At 35.7% G+C, this 10,457-nt stretch overlaps 1 pseudogene; it reads right to left on the reverse strand.

The window, feature by feature from the left end:
- Window positions 1–8,344: 8,344 nt before the first annotated feature.
- On the reverse strand, window positions 8,345–9,651 carry LOC113187947 (programmed cell death protein 2 pseudogene; annotated as a pseudogene).
- Window positions 9,652–10,457: the final 806 nt, after the last annotated feature.

Consider the following 10,457-nt stretch of genomic DNA (forward strand, 5'->3'; position numbering starts at 1 on the left):
AGTATAGGTCTAGGAAAAGATTAAGCATATAAATGTAAATGTAGCATTGCTTTAAAAAAGATATTTTAGTATTTTGTCTGCCTAACCTCAAGGTTGCATTCCACAGTTGGGAATTCACTATACACTATGAAATACTGTGCTTGCAAATAATAAACGTCCTTAGCTGCACCAAGCTTTGGATTCCCTGTGTTCCTTCTTTCTCTTCACACCCGATCAACATGAGATCATTTTATAATTTCCTTTTTTTATTGATTTTTAAATATGTTTAATTAGTTATACATGACAGTAGAATGTATTTGTGCACTTTGATATATCATACATAGGTGTGATAGAATTCCTCATTTTTCTCAGTATACATGTTGTAGAATCATACTGGTCATGTGGTCACATATATACACAAAGTAATAATGTCTGTTTCATTCTACTATCTTTCCTATCACCACATCCCCTCCCTTCCTCTCCCTTAACTTCCCTCTACCTAATCTAAGGTAACGCTATTCTTCTCTAGTACACCCTGCCTTGTTGTGAATTAGCACCTGTATTATTAGATAAAAGATTCAGCCTTTGGTTTATTGGGATTAGCTTATTTTGCTTAGCATGATATTCTCCAAATCCACCCATTACTAGCAAATGACATAATTTCTCTCTTCTTTAAAGCTGAGCAATATTCCATTGAGTATAAATGTATATATACCACATTTTCTTTATTCATTCATCTATTGAAGGACACCTAGGTAGGTTCCATACTTTAGCTATTGTGAATTGAGCTGCTATAAATATTGACGTGGCTGCATTCCTGCAGTATGTTGATTTTAAGTCCATTGGGTATAAACCAAGGAGTGGGATAGCTGTGTCAAATGGTGGTTCCGTTTCAAGTGTTTGGAGGATTCTCCATACTGCTTTCCATGGTGGTTGCACTAATTTGCAGTCCCACCAGCAATATATGAGTGTACCTTTTTCTTCACATCCTCACCAACATTTATTATTGCCTGTATTCTTGATGATTGCCATTCTGAAAGTAGTGAGATGAAATCTTAGAGTAGTTTTGATTTGCATTTCTCTAATTACTACAGAATTTGAACATTTTTTTATGTATTTGCTGATCATTTGTATATCCTCTTCTGAGAAGGGTGTGTTCAGTTCCTTAGGCCATTTATTGATTGGGTTATTTGGGTTTTTTTGGTGTTAAGTTTTTTGAGTTCTTTATATATCCTAGAGATTATTGCTTTATTGGAGGTGCATGTGGTAAGAATTTTCTCCTAATCTGTAGGCTCTCTCCTCCTGTTATTGATTGTTTCCTTTGCTGAGAGGAAGCTTTTTAATTTGAATCCCTCCTATTTATTGATTCTTGATTTTACTTCTTGTGTTTTAGGAGTCTTGGTAAGGAAGTCAGAACTTAGGCTGGCATGGTGAAGATTTGGAACTATTTTTTCTTCTATTAGATGAAGGGTCTCTATTCTAGTGCCTAAGACTTTGATCCACCTTGAGTTGATTTTTGTGAAGAGTGAAAGATAGATGTTTGATTTCACTTTGCTACATATGAATTTCCAGTTTTGCCAGCACCATTTGTTAAAGAGGCTATATTTTCTCCAGTAATGTTTTTGGCACCTTTGTCTAATATCACATAACTATATTTATATGGGTTTATCTCTGGGTTCTCTATTCTGTACCATTGTTCTACAAGTCTATTTTGGTGCCAATACCATACCGTTTTTGTTACTATACTTCTGTAGTATAGTTTAAGATCTGGTATTGTGATACCTCCCACTTCACTTTTCTTGCTAAGGATTGCTTTAACTATTTAGCAGGATACAAAATTAACACCTATAAATTAATGGGATTCCTGTGCATCCATGATGAATTAACTGAAAGAAAAATTACGAAAACTATTCCATTCAAAATAGCCTCCAAAAAATTTTGGAATCAATTTAACAAAAGAGGGAAAGACCTCTACAATGAAAACTATAGAAGACTAAAGAAAGAAATTAAAGAGGATCTTAGAAGATGGAAATATCTCCCATGTTCTTGGATAGACAGAATTAATATTATCAAAATAGTCTTACTACCAAAAGTGTTATACAGATTCCACCCAATTCCCATTAAAATTCCAATGATGTTGTTCACAAAATTGTTAAAAGCTGTCATAAAATTCACTTGGAAAAATAAGATGCCTCGAATCATCAAATCAACCCTCAGAAAAGTGAAGCAGGAGGCATCACAATACCAGATCTTATTAAAATAGTATGGTATAGGCACCAAAGAAGGCATGATGACCAAAGGAACAGAGAGGAGACACAGAGACAAACCCCATAAATATAGTTATCTCATACTAGACAAAGGCACTATAAACATACCTTGGAGAAAACATAGCATCTTCAACAAATGGTGCTGGGAAAACTGGAAAAAAATATGTAGCTAAATGAAATTTAACTCCTGTCTGTCACGCAGAAAAAAACTAAACTCAATGTGAATCAAGGACCTAGCCATTAGATCAGAGACCCTGCATCTATTAGAAGAAAAAATAAGCCAAGATCTCCATCATGTCAGCTTAGTAACTGATTCCTCAACAAGACTCCTGAAGTGCAAGAAGTAATATCAGGAGTTAAAAAATGCACTGGTATCAAACTAAAAATTTCTGCACAGCAAAGGAAACAAACAAGAATGTGATGAGAAGGCCTACAGAATGGAAAAATATCTGTGCCATAAGCACCTCAGATGTAGTATTAATCTATAGATATTATATGTAAGAACCCAATAAACTTAAAATTAAAAAAATAATCCAATCAATAAATAGGCAAAACAAACCAAACAGGAACTTCAAAGAAGTAGAAATATGAATGGTCAACAAATATATGAAAAAAATCTACATCTCCAGTTATTAGAGAAATGCAAATTAAAACTACACTGATATTTCATCTCACTCCAATCAGTTTGGCAATTATCAAGAATACAACTAACAATAAATGCTGACAAGGATGTGTGGGGAAAGGGACACTCCTACATTGCTGGTGGGACTGCAAATTTGTACAATCACTCTTGAACGTAGTATATAGATTCCTTAGAAAACTTGGAATGGACTCACCATTTGACCCAGTTATCCCACTCCTAGGTATATACCCAAATGACTTAAAATTAGCATACTATAGTGATGCAGCCACATCAATGTTTATAGCAGTTCAATTTACAATAGCTAAGCTATGGAACAAAAGTAGGTGCCCTTCAACAGATGAATGGATAAAGAAAATGTGGTACATACACACATAAAGAAGAATAAAATTATGGTATTTGCCAGTAAATGGATGAAACTGGAAGCAATCATGTTAAGGGAAATAAGCCAAATTCCCAACACCAAAGGCTAAATGTTCTGATATGTGGATGCTAACACACAATAAGAAGAGGGGATAGACATTCACTGGATTAAATAAAGAGGAATAAAGGGAAGTGAAGTAAGATGAGAATAGGAAAGCCAGTAGAATGAATCAGATATAAATTTCCTATGTTCATACATGAATACACAACCAGTGTAACTCCACATCATGTATAAATACAAGAATGGAAAGTTATACTCCATGTATGTATAAGATGTCAAAATTCATTCTACTCTCATGTATCTAAAATGAACAAATAAAAATACTTAAAAAAATAAAATCTTTGTTAATTAAGAATATAGATAAAGGAGTAGAGATAATACCATGCATCTTATCTGATCACAATGGAATGAAACTGAAAATCAACGATAAAAGAAGGAAGGAAAAATCATGCATCACTTGGAGAATGAACAATAGGTTACTGAATGATCAATGGGTTTTAGAAGACATCAAGGAGGAAATTAAAAACTTCCTAGAGTTAAATGAAAACACAGACACAACATATCGGAATCTATGGGACACATTGAAAGCAGTTCTAAGAGGAAAATTCATTGCTTGGAGTTCATTCCTTAAAAAAAGAAAAAACCAACAAATAAATGATCTCATACTTCATCTCAAAATCCTAGAAAAAGAAGAGCAAAACAACAGCAAAAGAAGCAGAAGGCAAGAAATAATTAAAATCAGAGCTGAAATTAATGAAATTGAAACAAAAGAAACAATTGAAAAAATTGACAAAACTGAAAGTTGGTTCTTTGAAAAATAAATAAAATTGACAGACCCTTAGCCATACTAACGAAGAGAAGAAGAGAGAGAACTCAAATTACCAGCATACGGGATGAAAGAGGCAATATCACAATAGACACTTCAGAAATACAGAAGATAATCAGAAATTATTTTGAATCCTTATACTCCAATAAAATAGAAGATAGTGAAGGCATCGATAAATTTCTTAAGTCATATAATCTGCCCAGATTGAGTCAGGAGGATATAGACAACCTAAACAGACCAATATCAATTGAGGAAATAGAAGAAACCATCAAAAGATTGCCATCTAAGAAAAGCCCAGGACCGGACGGGTATACAGCAGAGTTTTACAAAACCTTTAAAGAGGAACTAATACCAATACTTTTCAAGCTATTTCAGGAAATAGAAAAAGAGGGAGAACTACCAAATTCATTCTATGAGGCTAACATCACCCTGATTCCGAAACCAGACAAAGACACTTCAAAGAAAGAAAACTACAGACCAATATCTCTAATGAACCTAGATGCAAAAATCCTCAATAAAATTCTGGCGAATCGGATACAAAAACATATCAAAAAAATTGTGCACCATGATCAAGTAGGATTCATCCCTGGTATGCAAGGTTGGTTCAATATACGGAAATCAATAAATGTTATTCACCACATCAATAGACTTAAAAATAAGAACCATATGATCATCTCGATAGATGCGGAAAAAGCATTCGACAAAGTACAGCATCCCTTTATGTTCAAAACTCTTGAAAAACTAGGGATAACAGGAACATACCTCAACATTGTAAAAGCAATTTATGCTAAGCCTCAGGCTAGCATCATTCTGAATGGAGAAAAATTGAAGGCATTCCCTCTAAGATCTGGAACAAGACAGGGATGCCCTCTTTCACCACTTCTGTTCAACATAGTTCTCGAAACACTGGCCAGAGCAATTAGACGGACTAAAGAAATTAAAGGCATAAAAATAGGAAAAGAAGAACTTAAATTATCACTATTTGCAGATGACATGATTCTATACCTAGCAGACCCAAAAGGGTCTACAAAGAAACTATTAGAGATAATAAATGAATTCAGCAAAGTGGCAGGTTATAAAATCAACACGCATAAATGAAAGGCATTCCTGTATATCAGCGACAAATCCTCTGAAATGGAAACGAGGACAACCACGCCGTTCACAATATCCTCAAAAAGAATAAAATACTTGGGAATCAACCTAACAAAAGAGGTGAAAGACTTATACAATGAAAACTACAGAACCCTAAAAAGAGAAATTGAAGAAGACCTTAGAAGATGGAAAAACATACCCTGTTCATGGATAGGCAGAACTAACATCATCAAAATGGCGATATTACCAAAAGTTCTCTATAGGTTTAATGCAATGCCAATCAAAATCCCAATGGCATTTCTTGTAGAAATGGAGAAAGCAATCATGAAATTCATATGGAAGAATAAAAGACCCAGAATAGCAAAAACAATACTAAGCAGGAAGTGAGAATCAGGTGGTATAGCGATTCCAGATCTCAAACTATACTATAGAGCAATAGTAACAAAAACAGCATGGTACTGGTACCAAAACAGGCGGGTGGACCAATGGTACAGAATAGAGGACACAGAAACCAACCCACAAAACTACAACTTTCTTATATTTGATAAAGGGGCTAAAAGCATGCAATGGAGGAAGGATAGCATCTTCAACAAATGGTGCTGGGAAAACTGGAAATCCATATGCAACAAAATGAATCTGAATCCCTTTCTCTCGCCAAGCACAAAAGTTAACTCAAAATGGATCAAGGAGCTTGATATCAAATCAGAGACACGGCATCTGATAGAAGAAAATGTTGGCTACGACCTACATACTGTGGGGTCGGGCTCCAAATTCCTCAACAGGACACCCATAGCACAAGAGTTAACATCTAGAATCAACAAATGGGACTTACTTAAACTAAAAAGTTTTTTCTCAGCAAAAGAAACAATAAGAGAGGTAAATAGGGAGCCTACATCATGGGAACAAATCTTTACTCCTCACACTTCAGATAGAGCCCTAATATCTAGAATATATAAAGAACTCAGAAAATTAGACAATAAGATAACAAATAACCCAATCAACAAATGGGCCAAGGACTTGAATAGACACTTCTCAGAGGAGGACATACAATCAATCAATAAGTACATGAAAAAATGCTCACCATCTCTAGCAGTCAGAGAAATGCAAATCAAAACCACCCTAAGATACCATCTCACTCCAGTAAGACTGGCAGCCATTATGAAGTCGAACAACAATAAGTGCTGGCGAGGTTGTGGGGAAAAGGGTACACTTGTACATTGTTGGTGGGACTGCAAATTGGTGCAGCCAATTTGGAAAGCGGTATGGAGATTTCTTGGAAAGCTGGGAATGGAACCACCATTTGACCCAGCCATTCCCCTTCTCGGTCTATTCCCTAAAGACCTAAAAAGAGCATGCTACAGGGACACTGCTACATCGATGTTCATAGCAGCACAATTCACAATAGCAAGACTGTGGAACCAACCTAGATGGCCTTCAATAGATGAATGGATAAAAAAAAATGTGGCATTTATACACAATGGAGTATTACTCTGCAGTAAAAAATGACAAAATCATAGAATTTGGTGGGAAATGGATGGCATTAGAGCAGATTATGCTAAGCGAAGCTAGCCAAGCCCTAAAAAACAAATGCCAAATGTCTCCTTTGATATAAGGAGAGTAACTAAGAACAGACTAGGGAAGAAGAGCACGAGAAGAAGACCAACATTAAACAAGGATGAGAGGTGGGAGGGAAAGGGAGAGAGAAGGGAAATTGCATGGAAATGGAAGGAGACCCTCAGGGTTATACAAAATTACATACAAGAGGAAGTGAGGGGAAAGGGAAAAACAGTACAAGGGGGAGGAATGAATTACAGTAGTGGGGGTAGAGAGAGAAGAGGGGAGGGGAGGGGAGGGGAGGGGGGATAGTAGAGGATAGGAAAGGCAGCAGAATACAACAGACATGAGTTTATCAATATGTAAAGCAATGAAGTGTAACTGATGTGATTCTGCAAGCTGTATACGGGGTAAAATGGGAGTTCATAACCCGCTTGAATCAAAATGTGAAATATGATATATCAAGAACTATGTAATGTTTTGAACAACCAACATTAAAAAAAAACAAAAAAGAAATAGTAACCTGGGATTCTAATGGCCCAGGATCCTCTGAAGAACGAGAAAAAAAAAAAAAAAGAATATAGAATTCTTTCTTCATCTTTTCTATTGTTTTCATGATCATTATTTAATTCATTTTGGTTCTGATCTTTGTTATTTTCTTTCATCTGCCATGTACTGAATTGATTTGTTTATTTTCTATTTCCTTGTGGTAAATAGTTAAGGAATATGAGATCTTAATTATATTTTATGTTGGCATTTATCATTGTTAACTTCCTGTAGTTGCCTCTGGTTTACTTCATTATTTTAGTCAGCTTTTTAACTGCTGTGACTAAAAGATACTACCAGATTAATTTTAGTGGAGCAACACTTTCTTTCAGGGCTCACAGTTTCAGAGGTTTCAATCCACAGATAGCAGACTCTATTCAACTGGGCTTGAGGTGAGATACAACATCATGGTGGAACAGTATGGGTGAGGGAAGCAGCTCACATGATGATAAGAGAACAAGAGAGACTCCACTTACCTGATACAAAATAGGTACCCCAAATCCATATCCCAAAAAAGCCCACTTCCTTCAGCTATACCCCACCTTCTGTCCATTACCACTCAAATAATCCCTATCAGGATATTAAAGTACTGATTGGTTTAAAACTCTCACAACCTAATAATTTCTCTTCTTAACCTTCTTGCATTGTCTCACATGTTAGCTTTTATGGGACACCTCACATCTAAATCATAACATTTCATGAATACAGGTAGGTCATGTTTCCAATTTGATTTGTCACAGAAGAGTGTTTTATTTTACTTTTGACTTTTTTCTTGACTTACTGGTTTATCAGTAGTGTGTTGCTTAATTATATTTTTTAATTATTTAAATTTATTCTTTTTTGGTTTATAGTTTCATACTCTTCTCGTTTGAAAAATACTTGATATAATTTCAACCTTCATAAATTTTTTTTTGTTGGTGTGCAGCTTTATATTTATATTCAAATTTATATTTTTGTACATATACATGTATAAATATTTTTACAAAAACACATACCATGATATAATGGTGGCTTGGTGTTAATTTAGACCTCCCGCTCATTTGGTGTCCGTGTTAAGTGTGTATCATTAATAACCTTTCACTTGGATGTACCCAAATTCACGTAATTCCATTACTGGACATTGTTTTAGAAATATTTAACACTAAACAAGGCCCCAAGCCACATCTTTGTTCCTCCATCTCTGGTACAGTTACTTTCTTAGGGATAAAATCAGAGATGGAATTGCAAGGCTGTAAGATGTTAGTAACCTTTTTTAGGGCTTGAAGATGTCTTTAAGGTATATCTGTTACATCCTGCTTCCATACAAATTCCTCTGTGTAGCCAGTGCCCAAGCTACAGTTCTCGGCGCAGGTGAAGACAGCCAGGGTGCCCCAGTCAACACTCTTGCCCAGTCTGTCTGCCTTGAGGTGGTTCAGGAGCTGTGGCATGACCTGCTCTGGTTCAAGGGCTATCTGAGCTTTGAACTTCTGGAAAATGTTATCTTCCCTAGATTCATGCTTTGCCATGGAATCCAGTTCTTCCTCAAGAGCTTCCTCCATGCTTCCTGTGATCTCAAAGTCTTCTTCCTTTTCCACAACTTCAGGCACAATCTCCTCCTCTGTTTCTATGACAATTTCGAATTCAGGAAAAAGGAACTTGTGGTCTGGAACTGTATGGTCCAAATGATCTTGGGTACAAGCCTGCTTGTGCCCCAACCTCCAATCTAGCGTCTGATGCTCCTTACTGCAATAGTGTGCTTGGTGGCATCTGGAACACGTTTTAGGGCCTAAACAGCCACAAACCCTGCAGAGAGGAGCGCCCGACTTAAGTTGGAGACACACAGATTCTGTTTCTGGGGAAGGGTTCTCAGATGGTGGCTCATTGGAGTAAAACTCATTTTTCCTGGGTAGCTGATTCCTAAAAACTCGTAGGCCGGCGCAACAAGGCGGCTCGCGGCAGCAGAAGAGGAAGAGGCAGCGGTGGAAGGCATCGGCGCGGCCGGCAGCGGCGCGTACACCTGCAGCAGGAAGGCGAGCAGCCGGCCGCAGCGCCATAAATTTTTGATACTGATATTGTGAAGCCTTTTTCATGTATAGTTAAGAAGAACATATATTTTGCTAACACTGAATAGAATCTTCTGTATTGATCTGTTATGTCCATTTGGTCTGTGGTGGTATTCAACTCCACCAATTCTTTGTTGTCTGTCTCCATTATACATCTACTGTTCAATATGGGGCATTGTATTTTAATACTTTTGTATTGCTGGATATTTCTCCCCAAAGATGCACCAATGCTGGGTACATGCTTACTTACAGTTGACATATTCTCTTAATGAATTGACCATTGTGCTGTTATAGAATGACTTCTTTGTCTCTTGTTACAGTTGTTGATTTACTTTAGTCTGTCTGATGCATGTATATGTCCTGCTTTCTTTTTGTTAACACTGGTGTGGAAAATTTTCACTTCTCCCTTCACTTTCAATCTCCTTAAAGCTAAAGTGAGTCTTTTGTAGGAAGCATATAGTTGGATTTCTATATATATTTTGGTTGCCCAAATAGGTGTTTTTGTTGTTGTTGTTGTTGTTGTTGGGAAATGAGAGCTGAAACCATATATTCTCTATCTTATTAACATCACTGACATATTTTAAAATTATCAATGTAATTTTTACTTTGTATTTTATGCAAACCAAATAATTTTCCTTCCTATCATTTTTGTACATAATAAAAAGTTGGAAAATATTTTTCAATATTTTTTTCCTTAATTGACTGGAAACGTATAAATTGTTTGTTCTTCTTTTATTACATTCAGTTGATTTTTAAAAAATTGATTGTAACTCTAATATAATGTAAAATTGTTAATTATATCTATCCATTCCCAAAGTAATGTTCTTAGTAAATTTTAAGTACCAATTGAAGAATATTTTCAACCCTTTCATTTAGTCTAGAACTCCTTGAAATACTAGCTTAAAGTTTTAAAACACTAGTTATTTGTGATTATTCATTAATTTAAAACATTTTGAAAGCATTTAATTGAATTTAATTGTATTAGTTCTTACTTTCTGTGCTCACTATTACTTCATCCTGATTTGCCTTTCTTTCTGCTGAAGAATCTGGTTTAGTAGCTCTTCTTGGTAAGATTCAACCTAACAGG

This window comes from Urocitellus parryii, chromosome 12 (genome assembly GCF_045843805.1).
Source record: "Urocitellus parryii isolate mUroPar1 chromosome 12, mUroPar1.hap1, whole genome shotgun sequence".
NCBI lineage: Eukaryota > Metazoa > Chordata > Mammalia > Rodentia > Sciuridae > Urocitellus > Urocitellus parryii.